Here is a 22668-nt window from a genome sequence, read left to right on the forward strand (position 1 = left end):
CTGTCTGGTGCTGATGGAGGGACCGTGGTGGGGGAATCAGCAATGGAACACATGGTTGGGGCTGCTCCTGTAATACTCGTGTTGACAGGTGTAGCAAATGCTCAGTAACAGCACCACTGAAAAACTGGACATGGTTTACACTGGTATGATAGTTGTATTTCAGATAGATAGATGGATCGATATAGATGGATAGATAGATAGATAGATTTATGATGGTTTTTTATTCAAAAATTTTATACATGTATAACCATAAAACTCTTCCTAGAAATTCAGTGGTAAGTGCTGTGGAAAGGAAGAAGGGGTGTGATACCCAAGTGACAGGATAGGCTGCCCCTCCCCTTCCCCAGCAGTGCAGCTCAGACTGAGAAGATATGGATTTCAGTGCAGGTTATAGGTGGACTAATTACAGATTCCAAAGTGAGCTGGTCATACTGTAACCCCAATACACAAGCAGCCTGGATTCTTGTGTTTTGTCTTGAAGGAGCTAGAGGACAGGTGTCTCTTCTACCACCGACATGTATTAATGTCGCAGCAAACTAGAAACGGTCGTTATGAAAATGCAGGGCACATTTATGCCTTAAAATCTGAGCTTTGAGCCATTTTTGTGTGATGTGGTTCTCTGTAATCTGTGGATTGTGAATGATATGACACAGGAGTGACTGGTCTACTGTGCAGCCACAGGGTTGTTATTCGATTTAGGTCTAGGAAGGGTCTGAATGCCCAGGATAGAAACATCCCCAGCTTGCCTCAGAGTTTCAGCCATCTTAATACAAAGGACTTGGCCTTTAGCAGGAAGCTTATGCAGGAATGTCAAGCTCTCTTTCCAGAACAAGACCAGGGCTCTTCCAACTGAATGTGGCCCATATTACAAAATCACAAGATCTGCCTTGTCAATAGATACGCTTTTAGGATCCAATCCGCCACCCCCCATGGCTGCATTTTAGGCCAACCACTCAGAGCACCCCATGTATTTGGTGTGTTGATTGCCAATTGTGAAGGACTCCAAAGTGCCTGATTTCCTATCAGCCTGGGAATCCCTCTGAGGAATCCAGGAGGCAGTAGGGGAGAGCAAGCTGCAGATAAGAGAGTGGCCGATAAGTGCTTTGTGTGATGTTTTTAGTTGTGCTATGGGTTGCCTCAGGCGTTTATAGAGTCACTGTGCACTGACACCATCAGATCCAGAGCACAGGGTGGTAGTGGCTGACCCACACAGCCTGGACGTTTCCCCCATTCCCTGAAGTCCTAGGAAACAGGGAATCAATATCAACAGTTTCAGAAATGTGATGTCAAGCATTCAGACATGAACTGTGTGTTCCATTTATCTGCTTCTCTGGGGCTGAGCACAGCAAGAGCACGCTGCATTCTGGATGAGCTAGGGAGAAAAGAGCCCATTTCTTAAACCATCAACTCAGGAGATATTTATTTCTAAGCTGCCTTATCTCCAGACAGCATCCAAGCAAAGATGTGTGCGTTGTCATCAGTGGCAAAACATTGTGCCTTAGAATCTCTTCCCTAGGCACCTTGATGGATAGTTGAAGAACGACTTTCAAAAACATCTCTGACCTTTTCAATTCTGGGTTAAAACAATCATGAAGAAGTTGGGGAGAGGGCTCAGAGGGACAAGTGTTTGCTGTGCAAGCATGACGGTTGGAGTTTGGAACCCCAGCACCCATGAAATGGCAGGCCTAGCAGAATACATCTTTAAACCAGACCTAGGGATGCAGAGACAGGTGGATTTGTTTGTTTTGTTTTTTGAGACTGGGTTTCTCTGTAGCTTTGGAACCTGTCCTGGAAGTAGCTCTTGTAGACCAGGCTGGCCTCAAACTCACAGGGACAGAAAGAAATATGAGTTTAGAAAACATCTTTGCTTTTCTTCATATCTATCATACTTTTCATTGAATATATCTATCATGCATTTCATTGAATATATATATGTCTATATGATTAATGTTTAAGTTTTTCACAATGAACAATGAGTTTTTCCTGAAGTGACATTTGAAGTTTCCAGGAAGAAGATGGGGCCCCATAACAACAACTCCACCTGGTTGATATGACGTCATGTTACTGATAGCGCTACTACAAGACCTGTTTTGGGTACCATCTGCACAAGACAGTTCCAACTTGGTTAGCTGAAACGGTGCACATCTTATACAACATTCTGGCCAGACCTGCACAAAATACTCAGAGACTATTTGCAATTTTAAAAGACATTGATCTTGAAATTTAACCATCATTTTACTTTCACAGGATCCCCCAGAAAGAACGTCGCCCCCATGACAGCTGGAAGTAACTCTAGAGGACGATGTCCCCTCTCCCAGTAAAGTTTGCCCTTGGGTTTAGGGACATCATTTAGGGGTTGATTATAATTGGTATACGGTTGAGGGTTGGGGAAGGAATTTTATAAGCCCAGGGATCATTTGAAAAAAAAAAAAAGAGGGATAATGGGATGATGGGATAATAGATTGGTACTTGTTGGTACTGGTAAGTTATTGTTTTGAGACAAATATATTGGTACCGATTCTTATATATTGATACAAAGTGATATTATATTGACTATTGTATGCATGCATGTTTCTACCTCTGTTTAAAAACATTTTTTATGTATTGACATATATTGTATTGATATATATATTATATATATTTACCATATTGCAGTGTACATTTCTACCTCTGATTAAGATACTTACATATTGTTTGTGTATTGATATATATTTACCATACTGCAATGTATATTTGTACATTGTTTATATTTGGAGGTCATTGTCCTCATTTGTTTCACAGTCGTTTATTGTCTTAGTCTTTAAGTTAGATAGGTATTGAGAATTATATAGATCAATAGTATTCTAAGTTTGTCATTTATAATTAGACTAATCAGGTTCTTTAGATACACAGAGATTATACTCAGTATAGATAGATAATCTTCAACCTCTTCAAAGAGCTGTAGAAAATGGCCTTTAATCTAACTCAGAGTTTTGTGGTAGTGAGACACAATTGCTCCTGGCAACACCGCTCTATTCCCGAGAGAATGTTGAGCACCAAAGACACTCCACCTGGAGCCTTTCTTGTTGGCTGAACTGGCCTTTGGGCAAAGAAATGCCCATACCTCAACCACTGACAGAGATACAGAGCGTGCATCAATGGATAAAACAGGACTGTCATATCCTGCCAAGACAGGGTAAGATAGTTTTGACAAGTTTCTTGCCTTTGAAAATGGTATGTCAGTTATGTTAGGCCTTAGCCAAAGTTGGTTGCTTCAACGCTGCAAACATGACCTTGGGTGATTGCCCAGGTAGCTAGTTGTCTCTGTGATTTGTTGCATGTTTTGGAAGTTGTTTGATTGCACTTCCTAATTACTCAGGTAACATTATTTCCCTTCTCAGATCTTCGATGGGGTTGAAGACTATATAAATGTAGTTACTTTTCACTCATGACTTGGCCAAGCTATTTATTATACAAGACCTAAGCTAGTTAGAATAGATACTTATTGTATATAATTTCATAGTAGGTTTAGAACTCTCTTACTTAAACAAAAGGGGGAGGTGTTGTGGGAGGTCCTTCCGCTCCTCCAGCCAATAGCCACTGAGATACCAACCCATTGGGGCGTGGTCTCTCTCCCTTTAAAAAAGTGGCTACTTCCCTCCTCGCTCTTTCTTACTTCCTGCTCCACTTCCGGCGACTAGACTCCCTTCCTGATTGTGCAGAGGGCTGTTGTCTGGGACGGTGATCTGTAAGTTTTTTCCCCTTTAAATAAATAACCATTATATTAATCATAATTCCAAACTAGCATGGGATTGTTTGTGACTTACGCCTTCGCCTTCATCTGGCGCCCACCTCTGCCTTTAATCCTGTGCTGGGATTAAAGGTGTGCACCACCACTGCCCAGCTGACAGGTAGATTCTTGAAGCTGATTGGGCAGCCAGTTTATCTGGATTAGCAAGCTCCAGCTTCAGTGAGAGACTGTTTAAAAAAATAAGGTGGAAAGCAGCTGAGGAAGACATCCAAAATCATCCTCGCCCCTACATGCATGTGTACGCACATGCACTTGAACATAGATACACGTGAGCACACACATAAAACCTTGTCTTCTGTCTGTCTAGGGGCACTCTTGTAGAGAAACCAAGATCAATTAGCCTTCTGACCCACCCGCTTCTGTTCTCCTCTAGTCTGTTCCTATTCCTGTGGATTTGCAAAGCTCTTACATCTTACACTGACTCGGGCCACCAGAAAGTCCCAGATGATTGATTTTGTGTGAAGGAGAATCCCGTGGAGTCAGGCGGTTCTCAGGGTATATATTTTTGGTCCTTACTGGAGGTAGTGGAGTGAACACTATTCACAGTTTAGTTATTGCTGACTCTGCCCTAGGTTTCTCTGTGAGCATTGCTTGTGACCAGAATGATCCTGTAGTATAGATAGTATTCCCACTTAGAGACAGGGAAACCGAGTCTTGAATGGGTTTAGAAGGTGCCTGAGAATCATGCAACTGGTGTGTGCCAGGACTGAGCTGGGAAACAGAGCTGTCGACTCATAAATTTGCGTCTGGATGTGAGGAGTTGCCTTAGTGGGTAGAGTGTTTGCCTGGCATGTGAAAGTCCTGGACTCAGTCACCAACAATACAGATGAAAATAATAAAGACTATTTTTTCCTCCTACACAACCTGTCAGTACAATGAAAGTTATTGTACCGGCACTCTGGGTGTTCTATTTTTATAACACTCATAATAACTTTGTGGTTTAGAGACCTTTTGTTCCCATTTGACAGGCGGGGAAGCTGAGGACTACACTAGTTAAGAAAATGGGCTTATGACACACCGCTGATAATGAATAGAGGTGAGCTTTAGACCATTTCTGTGGTGTCCAGACTCAACATCTGAACCATTCCATTAGAGAACACAACAAGTAAAAACTTGCCTAACTTCAGTGCCTTTGACCCATAATGCCTGCGGAACTAGGGCGGTATGTTCTGACGTAGGAAGTCAGCCATACCAGTGAACCCTGTGGTCTGTGAGGAGGTGCAACACCATGGGCTGTGGGGAAAATGCTGTCATTAAAAGGAAGGGCGGGGACTGTATTTACACGAAGTTCTGCACTGTCGAGATTAGAAACCTGACAGTTAAATCAGCTCGCCTCTATAGGCGCGGATAGAATGGAGCAAATTGGATTTTCCACTGATCCTCAGAGGGCACAATCTCAACTTGTAGAGTTCAGAGGTCAATTCAAGTTTTGATGTGGGGTAGAATGACCCCAGAGAGAGAGCGCAGGCTGGCTGATTGAGAAAGCCTTCAGCTGTGTTTCAGTGTTGTGACTCCAGGGAGTCCGTTTCCTTTTTATGCTTTGTATAGAATTTATAGACTTTAAAATGCTTGCTTTTTTTTTTTAAATAAAAATTTCTCTCTCTCCTGCGTGTGTGTGTGTGTGTTCTATTAGGACAGTTTGAAACAAAAATGAAAACCAACAGGAGAGCCAAGGGCATATGTAGTACAGTGGTACAGTGTTCATCTTGTTCATGTGAGTCTCTAGCTTAAGTCCTCAGTGCTGCGAGAGACAGGAGAGAGAGAGATTCAAATGTATTTCATATAAGAGGTGTGTGTGCATGTACGTGTGTGTGTGTGTGTGTTGTGTGTGTGTGTGTGTGTTCCTCTTTGGTTCTATTTCCATACGTGATTTTAGTTTGAAAGGGGCAGCTACCTAAAGAAGTTACAATGGCAAGGGAAATCTGTGTGAAGAGGTAATCCCAGATGTGCTTGTGTTAGACTCGTGGGTGTAGTTTCATGCTTATACCCTGGTTAAAATGGTACTGAGGGAGCATTTAGCATGGAAACCACTGAAGTAGCCTAGAACAGGCTTATAGAGAGAGGCTAGAAGCTAAATTGCCCCCCCACACACACCCACTCACTTTGCTTTTGAACAGTGAATGCGTGGTCATGATTTTTTTTAATTAATTGGGTATATTTTTCAATTACTAAAAAAATAAACAAGAGGAAATTGGTGATTTGTTTTCATCCAGAACTTAATCTGCATTAACTCAATTACTCCAAATACATGAATTTCCCTGTTGGGTTGATTACAAGTTGGCTCAAATTCATTTTTATTGTTTGCTCTGTGTTAAAAAATGAACATCTTGTCTTAAGGGCACTTGCTGCCCTTCTAGAGGAATAAAGTTCAGTCCCCAGCACTTATGTCAGGCCACATACGACTTCTTGTTTCTCTAGCTTCCAGGGATGTGATGTCTTCCTCTGGAGTTTTTGGGTAATGCACTAACATGGACACACACAACCATACACACAATTTAAAATAATCCTTAAAAAATACATCTTTCAAACCTTCACGATTGTCACTTTCTTGGTTCTAAATGGCACTTTCCCAGATGAACTTCATTGTGCACTTCAGACCAGAGCTCTAACTTCCCTTAAGACGTCAAGGCAAACAAAGTGTTATTTTCTTCTGGAAAGTTAAACATTTGCAAACTGGCTTTTGAAAAGGTGTACACACAATTAATGATGCCGAGTACTTGTAAGAGTCGATAGGAGCATCAGTAACGATTACACTCAACAATAGTCTTAAATAAGATGGACCCAGTCAAATAGGCACTATGGTCACTGTGCCCTTGTGAAAATGTTGTCACCGTATACTGTCTGTGAGCAAAAAATATTGAATTCTAGATCAGCAGTTTTGCCACAAAACAATGGTTGTTTCCTAATGTCATTAACAGCTTTAAGTATAAATCAGTTTGACTAAAATGTGATTTTATTAAGATTTTGGTCAGAAAGCATTGTGAGATAAGTGATTATGATGTCACTTTTTTCCACAAATACTTAGCAAGGCTGCCCATTGCCACCTGTGAGTCAGGACCTATGTGAGGTACGAGAGAGGTGAACATACCCTGTCTAACCCAGCGTAAAGTCTCTAGTGAAGAGAGTGTATGTATGGTGGACCAGGTTGGTGTTTTATGGCAAGCACAGAAGAGATACCATGTGACAATTAGAAGAGGCCACGTCCCCCAGTCTTGGTGTCCTGCTCTGTTGAGTGTTTTTACAATGGCTGGAACACGAAGGGGAAAGACCAGAACTGAGGTATTCCAAGCTGAGGAGAAGCATGCTTGAAGTTCTGGGTTTAACAGAAAGCCTGCCTCCTCGGAAGGGATGGGCACAGTAGATCAATCTGTCTGAATGTGTAGCCATACCAGGAGGGCGGTAAAGCAATGAAGTCCAGGAAGTGAGCACCTGTGTCTGCAAGGACTCTGCAAGGGCTCAGAACCTGTGCTCACGAGTTTTTAGTTTGTACCGACCATCTTAGTCACGACTGTGGATCATTAAAGGCAACAAATGCTTCAGAGGGAGCTCTCTGGGTCTGCATTTGAAGAAACAACTGGGGGCTTGGGAAGGGAGAAGAGAGGAGAAGAGGAAAGAAAACTACCAGGAGACAAAAAGAAGAGCCAAGTCATGGGTACTAGCAGTGATAGGGGAATACTTGGGAAATAGAATCAGTGGGGTTATTGAAGGCTTTGATTTAGTGTGTAATGGAGGGCAGGGGTTAACGATAGTACTGGGGGTTGATTTGGATTTCCCCAATATTCCTGTGCTGAGATCCTAGCCCCCAGTGTCTTTATAACAAGATGACATTTGGACACAAACATGGGGGAGAAATGAGAAGACACAGAGAAAATTTGTTCATCTCTAACACCAAGTGGAGAGACATAGAACAGTTCTCCCCTTGTGGCTTAGGAAAATCAACCCTGATGACAACTGGTGCTTGAGTGCCAAGCCTCCAGAAGTATGAAAGGGTGGATTTTTGTGATTTAAGCCTCCAAGTTTAAGGATCTGGAGCAAAGAACACCCTGCTATGGGTGGTAGGAACACAGCTTACAGCTCTGGGGTGGATGGTCAGGCTCAAAAGAGAAAGGTGTCTGTGTGGTTAGTCATTGAGAGAGTCTCTGGTGTGTAAGCAGTAACTAACATAGCAGAGATGACTTTGAAGAGAATATTGTGTGGAAAGTGACATGAAGAGTTGGAGCCCTGCTACAGCTTTGAGACTGGCTTTTTTGCTCACATGGGAAATAAATAAGAAAGGGCTGTGTTATATACTGTCTTGGTATATTTGCCATAGGAACCAGAAATAGAGTAGCATATAGCAAGACCACCCAGAGGCTGTCCTCGGATACCACGTGGGTTAGAAATTGACCCTTAAGATCACACAGTGAAAGATTCTGATCCACACCAGCTTGCAAAAGACAATAGCTAGAAAACCCAGACGCTTACAAATCACTAATTTCTGATGAGAAATAGAAGCAGCAGGTAGGACATATATGTCTATCTGTCTAGCCAGATTCTTTTGCAAATGGCAGAAGAGATATGGAAGAAACACATTGGTAGATATCAGAGAGTTGTTTGGTGTGTGTGAGTGGATAAATGTTATAATTAGAATTTTATCCATGTAGGCTGGCTCACAGGATGCTGGCTTCTGAAAACTCTTCACGGGGAAAATTATTCATAATTTAAACTACTTCTCAGGCAAATATATTTACCTGTCTTTTGGATTTTTAACATTTTTAGACATGGTCTCATATAGCTCAGAATGACCTTATTATCTATCTGTGGATGGTCTTGAATCTTCCTGCCTAACTTCCCAAGTACCGTGATTATTGTTGTGTTCCACCTTTGAGATTCTTTTGCTTGTTTGAGACAAACTAGCCATATCCCAGGCTAGTCTGGAACTCGTTATGGAGCCAACCCTGGTCTCAAACTGGTGGCAGGCCTGCCAAGTGCTGGCAATAGAAGTATATAACATCAGGTCCAGCTATTAATCAGTCTTTTAAATAGCTGGAAACATTCTCTTTCTCTTTAGGAGTGAAGTTGAAGGAAGAAGACAAAAGAAAATAACATTCAGCCAGGGCTCTCCTAGGACCCCTATCTTATGGGAAGATTGGCACAGGGCAAGTAGCATCCACGCAATGTCAGGTGTCCTAAGGAGAGTTGCAGAAGGTCCCAGGAGCCCGCCACGTGCTCAGAAGGGGTCCATCTGGAGGTAGATGCTGCATGCTTAGAAACAAAGAACTTCAATCTGAAGACATTCTTTAGAAACAGGGCTGTTTTTTCTGGAGTTGACTTTCTAATACATCGTATTTTTGTTCTGTTTTTAGGTGAGGGAGGCACAGATTTGGGTCTTTTCCCAGGGAGCAGATAATCCCTAGCCTCTATGTTAATGGTAAACTTCTCATGCCCACAGACCTATGGGCTCTGAGGGTCCCCTGACACCAATTTATCTTATCACACAGGGGGATTTGAGGGAACACTGAGCAAAACCGTTTTCTGCAGATGATTGATTGCAGCTAGCCTTTTAGCAGGGAAGAATTAATAGAAGTGCAGAGGTGTCGAGGGGAAGCCCATGCTCAGGTTATCTGTGCAATCATGGAGGAGAGTTCAAGAGCAGGGAGGAGGAGGGATTGCCAGCCTGTTCCCTCTAGTTACAATTGCTTCTTTCCAGAGGATATATATGACTACTGCAAGCCAAGAACTCTAAAGATTGTGTCTAAGCTCCAACAGTACAGGAATCCATTGCCTTCCATAGAACAACTCTTTCTAGAAATAAGGATCACGTGGACTCAGTATAAGGGAAGAAAGGGTGAAAATTCTTGACTACCATGGAGAGAAAGCTGGTGTTTGGGAAGTACGAGATCCTTTACCAATGGTTCTCAATATTTTATTAATTTCAGAGCACACTGAGTCACCAGCAGCCAGTAGTATCACAAGAAAACGTAAGCAATATTGATCTTTGCAAAGATTTGACTCAGTCATATCTTGTACTCACCTTATTTAAGTTCATGGGAGGAAGGCTGTGGTACCAGCAAATGTCTTAGAGGTATCTTGTGCTTCTTTATGCTGATAATTCATATTGTCTGCTGTCCCTGAGAGTTTAGTTTCTCTCTGTGTCCTCACTGTCCCTTCTTCCCTCTCTTGCTCTCTTTTTCTTATTGTCTTCCAAAGAAGGTCTGAGTATAAGGTCCCAAAGAACCATCATTACCTTTTGTAGGCTTGCTCATTTGAGCTCGTTCTTAGCTATGCTTGCTGTCATCTCTGCTTCCAAGTTCTAAGCTGTGCTCACAAGGAATAATAAAACCTTTTGCTGAGACAGGCTGACTGGAATTTGTTGATGATTATTCTCCACTGCCAATAATGAGCACAAACACACAGGAGTTTCTAATGACTTCACAGTTAATTTATATGCACAAAATAATTAGTATCGGGTAATTTTGCTTACCAGACTGAGTCTTACTTGAATATCAAAAGATATGTCATTTTGAAATAATTTCATAGTTCACTGATGAACTAAAATTGAGACATTGGATGCACATGGCATGTAGGGGCTGGTGAGCAAGTGAAAGATGATCCTTGTAAGAATACAGGGATGCCCAAACCCACCAGAGGCACTTACCTTCCTCCAAGAGAAGCACAGTCATAAGGCTGCTATCTAAAAAAATAGATAAATAGCTAAAGTCCCACTAGTCCATCAACACAGAACTTTGGTAGCACTGATGGGTTCAAACATAAAATTACTGACATGGGAACTCCTTAAATTAGCAAATACAGATATGATTGGAAATTTCTCTAACATTAAGTGATGATAGAGATATAAGACTACCAATCCAGTTTTAAAGAAAAAAGATGTAAATTAGTTTAGTTACAATAGAAAATAGTATAGACTGTCCTCAGAACACTAGACATAGAACTGTTGTATGATTCAGCTGTTCTACTTCTGAGTATGTTTCTGTGAATAATCACACATATGAATGGATACAGAATGCATCTCTCCCTCTCCTCCTCCTCCTCCTCCTCCTCCTCTCTCTCTCTCTCTCTCTCTCTCTCTCTCTCTCTGTCTGTCTGTCTGTCTGTCTGTCTGTCTTTCACACACACACACACACACATGGGGGGGGGGAGTAATATTACTCATCCATAAAGAGGAAGGCTATCCTATCACTGGATGGAACCAGAGAATTTTATGTAAGTAAAATAAGCCAGAAAAGTAAAGGTAAGTGTTGCATAATCACTCTTATCTATGAAGTTACAACAAGCTGGCATGCAAAGAGAATACTGATTACTAAGGACCAGGAAGGGTGCAGAAAAAGGATGGGCGTGATCAATACATATAATATGCATGAATGAAAGTACCACATAACATCCCATTAATATGTATTGGTAAAACATTAATACTTATATTCATGGATCTGCCTAGAAAGAGGGAAAAAGACAAGATCTCCTGAGTAAATTGGGAGCATGGAGGGCAGGGGTGAGGGTGGAAGGATGGAGGGGAAGAGGGAAAGGGAGTGGGAAAAATGTACAGCACATGCCTATCCAAACAATTAAAATGAGAAGGATATAAAATATTAATACACTAATAAAACACAAGAGGAAGCAGTGTGCTCCAGATCACACCATGGAGGGTTAGTGCTAACAAGCTGTGGTAAGAGTGTTTGTCCTTGGTATCTGTTCCAGTCAGGGCCTGCCTTGAGTTATCCCATCTGACCCCCCAGGTCTTCCTTCTCCACTCTCCTTGAAACAATGAAACTAGGTCTCCATTTTCACCAAAACCCAGGTTTGGCTCTGCTCCTCACAACCTCTGGACGCTTATAGATGGAGCTGTCATCCCACACCTATTTAGGACAAGCCTTGAATCTAGCTCTCTCCATGGTCCTGATGTGGTCCAGAAGAGGACCTTCCCCTTCCATCAAAAGGATAGCTCATTTGGTGACATGTCAACCTCACTTCTATGCTTCCTAGCAAGTGACCTACGCATGCACCTGTTTCTTCTGTGCTCAAGCCTTACACCATTTGCTGGGTGGTTCCACACAGAGGGAAGCCTTTTCTGGATCTACCTGCTGGTGGACACTCTGGTAGGCATCAGTCTCACGTGGTGCCCAGTGTCTTAACGAGGGTAATAATGCATTTCCCAGTAGGCTTCGATTGTTCTGTTTCCTGACTGGCTGGTTAATACCTACCTTCATATGTTTGCAGTATTCTTTTAAGCTTTCTCAAGATCTGCAAATAGAAGATCTAAGAAAAGTTTCCCACATGAGTGGGAGACACCTCTGCACACCTTGCCTTTGTACCCTGCGGGGAATTGTGTGATTACTCTTAGCTGTACTGTATGTGCATTTAATCGCCCACCAGCTTCATGCTCTTTCTGTCTCAGAGTCTCCGGACTATAAAATCATGTTCTTACTTATGAAGTTAAAAAAAAAATTCACAAAAGAGAGAGAGAGAGAGAGAGAGAGAGAGAGAGAGAGAGAGAGAGAAAGAGTGAGAGAGAGGGGCTGGAGAGATGGCTCAGTGGTTAAGAGCATTGCCTGCTCTTCCAAAGGTCCTGAGTTCAATTCCCGGCAACCACATGGGCAACCCTCTTCTGGCCTGCAGACGTACACACAGACAGAATATTGTATACATAATAAATAAATAAATAAATTTAAAAAAAAAGAGTGAGAGAGAGAGTCATTCTTCAATGCTTTGGCAAAGATTCAGCAGTCTGTGGTCCTAATAATTATATTCTGGTGTTAGATTAACTTTTTAACAATACCCTGCAATGGTGGCAGACAGCACAGAAATTCTGAGTCCTTTCAACCCTGAACAGTGCATAATGATGATTTTAATTATTGAAGGCCTGGCTTGTTTTCCACTAAAGTGTACACCTGGAATTTAAAGTAACTTTAGAGCCTCTGGGGAAACATTTATTTTCTACGACTTTTCCATTCACGTCAAGAGTTGATGGGATCTACCTTTCTGTTTAACTGGTTATTGTTATAACATTTCAACAGGACAACTTTGTTGTGTGTGTGTGTGTGTGTGTGTGTGTGTGTGTGATGCATGCACATGTGTGCAGGTGCACACACACCTGAAGGAAGTCAGAGGAGGATTCAGGTGTCCTGCTCCATCACTCTTGGCTTCTTCCTTTGAGGCAGGATGTCTCACTGAACCCAGAGCTAGCCTGGCAGCCAGTAAGTCCCAGCTATCCTCCTGTCTTCATGCTCAACAGTGCTGGGGTTACAGGCATAAACAGCCATTCCAAACATTTTATGGGAGTGCTGGGGATTTGAACTTAGATCCTCAGGCTTGCTGGGCAAGCGCTCTTAATTAGTGAGACATCTCCTCAGTTCCCCAGCTTTACTATCTTAAAATTTCACATTTTGTTTGAGATCTAAACTAAGTGGCCCAGTTCATTGTGCTTGCTCTAAGTTTTTGGCACTAATAAGTTAGAAAATGGGATGGTGTGGTTTTTTTTCATATGACTATTATCTTTATTTATATAACTCATTTTTTTTTTTTTTTGGTTTTTCGAGACAGGGTTTCTCTATAGCTTTGGAGCCTGTCCTGGAACTCCCTTTGTAGACCAGGCTGGCCTCAAACTCACAGAGATCCGCCTGCCTCTGCCTCCCGAGTGCTGGGATTAAAAGCGTGCGCCACCACCACCCGACTTATATAACTCATTTTTATATACTATTGTATTCAAGAATATCTTAGCAGAAGTGCTATTACTTGTGTAGGCTTTGTTTATGATTAGGTATAGCACAAAACACATTTTAAAAATCCCAGTTGGTTTCCTTCCTCCTGTTTTCAGAATGTTAACGGTTTTTGTTCTGTATATGTGATACTATGATGGCATGCCACATACGGGTACTGTAGTTCAAATGTGGTTGAAGAGTGGCCCACGATGCTCTGATTTGTAAGCTTGATCATCCATATGGTAAGACTAAAAAGTAGTGGGACCTTCAGGAGATGGCCTAGGGAGAGGCCTCCAGGCCATTGTGGTGATTTCCCCTGAAAAAATGCCTGTACTTCACATAGAATACCCAGCTCTTAGGGAAGAGACTGCTGTAAAAAAGTTCCTGCGTTCTCTGTGGCCCCGTGTTCATGTGTGATTGCTCTCACTCACATTCCCACTGAGATGTCATTGCCATGGTGTGATATACCCAGAGGGCAGCCAAGCTGTTGGACTTCCAGTCTCCAAAAGAGCATGCTAAACAAACGTCATTTTCTTTATAAGTACCTTTGCTTTGGGTATTTTGTTATAGCAACCTTAAAGAAATACAATATACAAGTGAATGGCAGGACTCTGTACATTAAAATAAAGTCAGTAATTATTGATTGGGGATCTTGAACTCTTGTTTGGAAAAGATTCCTGAATTTTTAGAGAAATGTGATAGATATAAATAGAGATATATGAGAATAATATAAAAATAACATAGCATTAAGGAATGGTGGATCCATCCATTCTCTGGGTTCAAATGATTTGCTGTGGAGTCTTAGAGGCTGCAAGTACCTTATGAATAGCCTTGTTCCACTCTTTTATTTTCCAAAGAGAATGCAGAGGCCAGAAATATTAGGTGATTTGTCCGAATTCATTCAATTTGTACACAAAGGAGCCTCAGCCAAGCTGGCACTGTGTGGTCCATTGCTACCTAGATGTGCGATTTGAGAAGGACTTTGGAGGACCACATTCAGGGCCTCCTTGTTGAGCATGCAAGTTGGGCACTGTATGTCTTTAGGAGGTGACACTCCCGTGGACTCTGATGGCCATCACCTAGGGAGGAAGACACGTTAGCCGAGAGGAGGATTTATATAGATGAAACAGTAGGGCACTTCCACTCTCTCTGGCGCTCTTCATCCCAGAGGATGGCTTTGTCTGTAAGGAGCACCTTAGGCCAGAGTATCCCCCCAAGAAGTTATGTCTTTGTATCTTATAGACCTGATATCGCTTTATAAAAAAAAAAAAAAAAAAAAAAAAAAGGATTTGAAAACTGGATCCACAGTTCATCGCTATGAGTGTGATCTTGGCCAAGCTACTTGCCCTCTCTAGGCTCAAAAGTAGTCATAGCACCTGCTCTTCTAGATCATTACACAAAGTAAAATGAGACCAGGGGCTTGAGGGATGACTGTGTCTGTAAAGTATTGTTGTGCAAATATGAGGACCCGAGTTTGAGCACCCAAACCCACATTAACAAATCCGAAGTGATGGCGTGCACTGGTAGTCCTGGTACAGAGGCAAGCAGATTCCCAAAATGTGGGCTGGCCAGCCAGTGCAACCTAACTTGCCACAAAGGTGAGCTCCAAGCCTACAAGAGACCCTTTTCTCAATTTAAAAAGCAAAAATGTGGGTAGTATCTAAGGCCCAGCACCCTTTGGCTTCCATATCGCACACATACGTGTATGTGAGCTCCTGCACACATACTTGTATGTGAGCTCCTGCACACACACACACACACATGCACACACACACTGTAAAAATAAGATTATGAAAATATTTTCAAAGCATCTACTTACTTGTATCTCTGACGTAAATTCACTATAATAACCAAAAATTTTCTGATATATGTTCCTGAACCTAACCCTTGGTTTACCTTGAGTGAATCTTCTGAGAACCTGCTGACTTCAAGCAAGACTTTCTGTGGCAATTTCAATAAGAATGACCCCCCCACACACACACACACACACCACATATATGCTCATATATTTGAGTGCTTTTTCATCAGGAGTGGCACTCCCTGAGAAGGATTAGGCCTGTGGCCTTGTTGGAGGAAGTGTGTCACTGGGGGTGGACTTGGAGGTTTCAAAACCCAAACCAGACCCAGTGCCAGTCAATCTCTGCCTACAGATCAGGTTGTAGCCCTCAGCTATGACTCCAGTGTCGCCTGCACACCTCTGTGTTCGCTGTCATAATGATAATGGACTAAACCTCTGGAACTGTAAGCAAGCTCCAACTAAATGAGTTGCCTTGGTCATGTGTGAGAGCAATAGAGCAGTGACTAAGACCTTTCCTGTCTTCATGGCAGTGGAGTTGAAGCAGAGAAAGAAGACACAATAAACACACACCTGAACTGCAGTGAAAACCACACGCATGAACACAGCCCTCTCGCAGCTACGCCTGGGTGGTGACGAGCCACTCAGTGTTCCCACTCAGTGTTCCAATCAGCAGCTCTAAGGCATGGTTTTGAAATTTCCTCTTTTGAAACAGCACATCATCTTTTCCTTATCAAGTATAGTCTCAGATTCACCTGCAGGGCTTTCTCTCAGCCACCCGTGCAGGCTTTGAGACATCTTTGTATACTTTAAGGGTAATAATACACAAAGAGTCTCTGATACACAATTGTTCCATGCATGGTTTTGCAGCTTCCTGATTGTGGGAAACTGCATTTAGTGAGAATCATACTCTGAATTCTGAATTTCGGTCTCCTTTTGCTTAGCCATATGTGATGTAGCCACATCATTTTCTCCTGCTGCTTGGTGGTGGTGGCATCCGGCTGCCCTTCCTGTGCAATCAAGAGGGAATGCAGCTGGCACCCTCTGTGGTCTCTTGTTAAGCTCTAATGTTGCATAGGTCAGGTGCATTAGATGTATTTTCTGCTTGCATTATTTTTAGTTTTCAATGGGTTATTAAGACATAATGCCATGGTAAGTGAAATTGTGTGTGTGTGTGTGTGTGTGTGTGTGTACATGTGCACGCATGCACCTTCCCTAGCATTCTTTCTGTAGAGTAACAACTGAGCTTATGACCAATGTTTCAGAAGCAAAATGACTTTTACTATCAGGAGCATGGATCTGTTTCCCCACTGAGTGGAAATAAGATCACTAGGTGTCAGGAGCCCAGGGAAAACATTTGATACAGCTGAGTAGGGATGGATGTCATTTACATGAAGTTGGCTGGAGCCATCCTATCTCTTGCTAGACATAAAATGTCCAAAGAGGCAAAAGGATAATGGTGTACCATCTCTAATAATTAATATTCTTCCCAGGCTCTCTCCTGGCACTGGTAATACTACAGCTTTGGTGATGCTGTGGACATTACTGAGTGGCACATTGTTATGGAGGATCCCATAGGGAGGAGGGACTGTGGTGCTCAGAAGCCTCCATTCCTTCTTCCCCTGGGAGAGGAGGGCCAATTTGGAAGTGTCCTGGGGCACATTTTCTTCAGCCCAGACAAAGACACAACTGTTCTTGAATTTCAAAGGCTATGTCTAGTCATACCCCAGGCCTCGTTTTATAGCTTGACACCACCTCATTATGTCATGGTTTCTCAGTAAAGAGACAAGAAGCATCAGCCTTTTCCCTGTGCTAAAGCATCAGTGAGGGGAACTCCAGGCTTTTAAGCCCTTTAGATGTAAATCTCTCTCTGGCAGCCCCTCTCCAACTTCCATTAGGAAATTGGTTTATAATGTGTTATAATGGGTGACAGTTTTCCAAGTCACTTAATTGGAATCCTTCTTGTGATTTTTACTTAACTCTTAGAACCCAGTCCTAAATACTTCCTGATCTTTAGAACTTTACAAAGTCCAGGCTGGGGAGATGGCTCAGCGGGGGTAGGGCAGCTTGTAATGTAAGCTTGTACTTGGGTTTAAATCTCAAGAACCCACGTAAAGCTGGACACAGTAGTGCAAGTGTCTATATTCTCAGCATACCTTTGGAGACGTGGGAGGTGGAGATAGGAGAATTTCCCAAAGTCCTGCCAGCTAGCCTGAAATTTGTCTTTAGGATGAGACTCTGTCTCTAAGATAAGGTAGGAGGTGTTGACCAGCATGGCTCATGTTTTGGCATGTAAACACACATATGATGGGGGTGGTTGACTAATTCAAAAAGAAATGAATTTTGGAATTCCCTAGCTTGCTCCAGGTAGATGGCTGTCATTTGCTATGCTAGAGATAGAGATAAAGCAACCCAAAAGAATGAATTCTAACCTTTACCGCTAAGGCACTGTCAGCAAGGAGGAGAGGAAGGGAGGGACTTAAGAGAAATGGTAATTGGCTCTTTCCAAACATGTACACTTGTGTTTAATTCCAGACATAATGCTGTAGACATGTCTGACCCTTCTGTCTCTTTACTCACTAAAAGAATGATGTTTTCAATGTGAGATGGTCCCTGTAGACTCGTGTCTGTCATCCATGCTTTTGTCCAGACAGAGTGCTTTCAGGTTCTTGGCTGAAGACACAAACACAAATAGAAAATCAGCAAGTCATTTTATTCAAAGGCAAAACAAAAGTATAAGTTAGATATGTGGCAAAAGAGCTGCAGGCTGAATGAGACCTACTCAAGAACATTGGGATATTGTTGTGGCCTCCCCTATGTGTTAGAGTAAGGCAGATTGTTAGTTCCCAGCTGCTCAGCCCCAAAATAATCACACAGAAACTATATTATTTAAATCACTGCTTGGCCCATTAGCTCTAGCTTCTTATTGGCTAACTCTTACATCTTAATTTAACCTGTTTCTAGTAATCTGTGTATTGCCACGTGGTCATGGCTTACTGGCTAAAGTTCCAGTGTCTGTCTCCAGAGGGAATACATGACTTCTCTCTGACTCCGCCCTTCTTTCTCCCAGCATTCAGTTTAGTTTTCCTCACCTAGCTCTGTTCCCCTATAGCTCTGCTATAGGCCCAAAGCAGTTCCTTTATTAACTCATGATATTCACAGCATACAGAGGGGAATCCCACATTACCTATGAGTCCAGTGGAAGAATTGTTTGCTATGGGTGGTTTATGAGTTTGTCCTGTTTTGATTGACAGGCATGCATTATGCAAAGCCTTGTTCACTGAGCACATCCTTTGTCATGTGTCATCTGATTTTAGTCATACGCATACCGAAGCATGCATAGGCATAAGACAGTAAAGAGGATATTCATCCTAAAAATTCTGTTAGAGAAAATGGTTTGCCTTAATGAAAACTTAACACTTAAAACTAGTTTAGGCCGGATCAGCCCACTGCCCCTAGTTTCAGGATGTTTCAGGCTGTGTTTGACTGCAAAGAGGGGGAGTGAGTTCCTAAGGATTGCTAATGAGCAATATAGTAAAGAAGCCCAGTTGCTTTGTTTGTGTGTTTGTATCTGTTTGAGGATTGTGCGTAGCTCCATGTAACTGGGGTCATGGTTGCTAAGTGCTTTGTTGGAAAACAAGGGGACATGGCTGGTGCCATCTGTGGTCCTGGGTTGCCAGGCTATCTGCACTAACCATGCCTCATTTGAACACTTGGTTCCCACTCAGTGCTATTGTTCAGGGAGGTTGTTGAACCTAGCTGGCTGATGAGGTCAGGACTTGTAGATTATAGCATACCCACAGCTGACTCGTATATTTAAATTTGAGCTCTGTGTTTCCTATATCCCTCCATGAAGTAAACAGATATGACAGGTCTCACTGCCATGAACAAGTCAGCCCCAGCCCCCATTCCTTCTCTGCCACGATGGACTGCGAGCCAGAATAAACAATTCATCCCTTCAGGAATAGTCTATCACAGCAATGGATAAAGCACACATCTTTAATGGGCTATGATAAAGCACAGAGATCAAGAGTTTAGTAATCAAAAGCCCACATTGGCCGACTCAGGACAGGTCAGGGTCTGCTCCTTGCTGGCCCTAAGGCCCCGAGCAGGTTGTCTGACTGTCCAAGCTTCAGTTTTCCCACTTGACACTTGGGATTGGGATCTGTTGCTGCCCCTCAGCGTTGGTAGAGGATAGAATGAGCACAAAGTTAGGTGTCCATAAGAATGAGCAACTGATAGTTCTGAAATGTTATCAATTAATCAATTAATCCTGGTGAGAACCTCTCAAAAAGGGAGGGAGAGCATTCAGATGTTGGGAAAAGAATTCCACAGAGACTCTCCCTGCTTTACATTTAAACAGAACAGTCAAACAAGGGCACAAGGAGGAACCCAAGGCTCACCCACAGTCCTAGAAAAATACAATAGCTTCAGAGACATCTGATAGCCACAGGGTCTAGAAGAGGGACTGAGACAGGAACTGAGACCACTCTGGGGAAAACCTTTTCCATCCACCCTGGAAGTGTAAAATTATTTTAATAACTTGAAGTCTCATTCTGCACAAGCAAAAGAGCAACCCCTCTGTGGTACTCAGTTTATCTCCTTATAAATGGAAGACTCTGGAATCAGGAATGACTCAGGAATCATCTCAAGATCAGAGATCATTCTGAATTTGACATCTCAAGTCTATAGGAAGAGGTGACTTGTCCTCATAAGAACACAGAAGGCCAGGGTTGGGATCCCTGGATAGGGAGTTTGCAGGGTTTTCTCTTCCTCTCACAGATGGAGCTGCTGCAATGAGCTTTGGCCCGCCGGGCTCTGGGGACTGCATAGAAAAGATCTTGACCTTCCCCACAGTGTCCACCTGGTACATAAAAGGATGTGTGATTGTGAGGACAACTGAAGAGGGCTGTTGAAATCCTGTTGTGTGGTGGTATGCCTTACCAAGGACCTGAGCTAACACAAACAGTAGGCAGCATGGGCACAGGTTACTCCTTTAGTAGCCATAACCTCAGTCCCAAATTCCGAACTCTGTGAGACAGCATGGGGTGTGTTTTCATTATCTTCAGGTGAACTTACACTGGCTTTTTATAATTTGCAAATGTAGCTCACTGTGCTCACTGTGTAGAATAAGCACCTCTCATCCCAAACCATCACTGTTTCCAATTTTGGAACATTTGTATGCACACATGGTGAGATTCCTGGGGGATGGTGCTCAAGCCTTAACACACTCATCACTTATATTTCATTCATCCTTTATGTTCAGACAGTGCAGTTAATTTTATGCAATATTTAGCACGTCTATTTAATTTATCATGAGATCACTTGGGAAATTGACCATTTGTGACTTCACATTGCAATCAAATGTGGCATATGTTAGCGAATTTTGGACTTTGCATCTGTGGCCTAGGGTGAATCACATTATACAGCAATGAAAATCCAAACAGTATAAAGAAGGAAATTCAGAGCTGGAGAGATGAGCCAATAGTTAAGAGAGCATACTACTCTCACAGAGGACCAAAGATCAGTTCTCAGACCACAAGTGGGGCAGCTCACAACCACCTGCAACTCCAGCTCCAGGGATTCTCCATCTTCTGGCCTCCCTGGGCACCTGCTCACATAGAGTACACATAAACCCAAATGAGCGTATGCGTACACATACATTTAAATGAAAATAACTACCTTCAAAAAGAAGGAAATGCAAGTCACTAGCAATCTCCCTGTTTGGATTCCTTCTGTTACTACCTTGCCTGTATTCTGTGTGTGTTCACATTGGTAAGCTTCCATGTATCTATATGTATGCATGTATCTATATGTATGCATGTATCTGTATGTATCCATGTATCTATATGTGTATTTTATCACATAAGCTGTCACAATAGCTGACATTTATGAGTCTCTTACCTGTGTTCTGCATTGCGTTAAACAATTTATGAAGTCTATTTCATTTAACCTTTACAGAAAACCTAAAGTGGGGAAAGGACAGTGTAGTAAACATTATTTATAGATGGAGAGATTGAGGTCCATGTTGAAGTCACATTTTATATGTCAGGAATGTTTTCTGCTGTTAGCTATTCTCTAGAAGCATGGCTCCTGATGGTTACATCCCTTGTCAGAGAAGAAATACATTGTTTATCAACCATTTCCTTCTTCTGAACATTTTGGGTCTCCTGTCTAGATTTTTATCATTATAAGTAATAGAATAACAAATACTGGGGTGACTTGTGCATAACACTTGATAGAAATACAGGTATTCAGCCTAATATTATGAATTATTTTTTAAAGTCATTGGTTTGATCTGGAAGCAATAACTTCATAGACAAATTAAATCCATTTTGTATTATTACCAATGGCATGTGAATCTGTTGATATCACCCTCCAGTCTGGTTTGTGATTAAAATCAAGCATTGGGGTTGGATTTTGTTTTTAGGTAGAGTGTTTGCCAAGTGAGCAGGAGACCCTGAGTTTGAATGCCAGACCCTAAAATAAAAACAAAGACAGACAAGCAAAACAAAACAAAAAATAGTTCATTTGCTTTCCTTGTTAAAGTTTGAATCTTTAGGTAGGTGATTAACAAGAGGTCTTGCGTATGCTAGTAAGAGATAGGGGAAAGAAAGGAGCAAGCAGCACAACAGAGCAGGAATTAGATGATATGTGTTAGAATTCAAGTCACAGGCTCCTAGTATGAAGTTAGTTGCAGTGGTGAGATTTCTCTTTACCTGCAAGTTCCCACAAGTTAAGTGCTGGCTGCTTGTCAGTTTGTTGGTGGGGTGGAGGGAAGCAATGTGAACTTGTGTGTTGAGAAGTTTATGAGTGCCCTGTGCCTCTTCGCTGTTATGTGAACATCCATTAGATTATCTGGATGTCGAGCTTTCAAAGGAACCTAACAACCAATCAGCTTCTGGGCTTATGTCACTGGTAGCAGGCCACACTGTACATCAAGTGGACAGGAGAACCAGCCTCTGGGAAAGCTAGCAAGGAGCCAGCCTTTCTGTCCGAATCCATTTACCAGAACAGATAGTAAATTGTAAGAAGAATGGGAATCTGGCAGAGTGATAGGTTCTGAGGTTAGCCATTGTGCTTGTGTAATGAGCACACAGCAGATTCAACAAGCCTGTACCAGAGCAGGTAGAGGGCCCTCTTCCTCTCCCACCAAGCTGTTCACCTTCATTCTACTTCTCCTTGGCATGGACCTTGTTGCATTTAAAAGACTGGAATCGTGGGCCCCCACCTGCGTGCAAGGTTTCAAGTGGTCCCTGTGCCAGGAGAAGGCTTTTGCTGGAGTAAGAGTGAGAGGATCCACAAATGCACCATAAGCAGGGAGTTCACAAAATGCAGGAAGGGTCAATCAGATTATGGATGCACTTTCCCTATGCGTTTTCCAGTGA

General features: G+C 42.4%; 1 protein-coding gene across 1 annotated transcript in view; it reads left to right on the plus strand.

The window, feature by feature from the left end:
* Positions 1-22668, plus strand: part of Frmd4a (FERM domain containing 4A) — a 581866-nt gene that overhangs the window by 89980 nt on the left and 469218 nt on the right. The window lies entirely within an intron of this gene.

This window comes from Chionomys nivalis, chromosome 13 (genome assembly GCF_950005125.1).
Source record: "Chionomys nivalis chromosome 13, mChiNiv1.1, whole genome shotgun sequence".
In the NCBI taxonomy this organism is placed as follows: Eukaryota; Metazoa; Chordata; class Mammalia; order Rodentia; family Cricetidae; genus Chionomys; species Chionomys nivalis.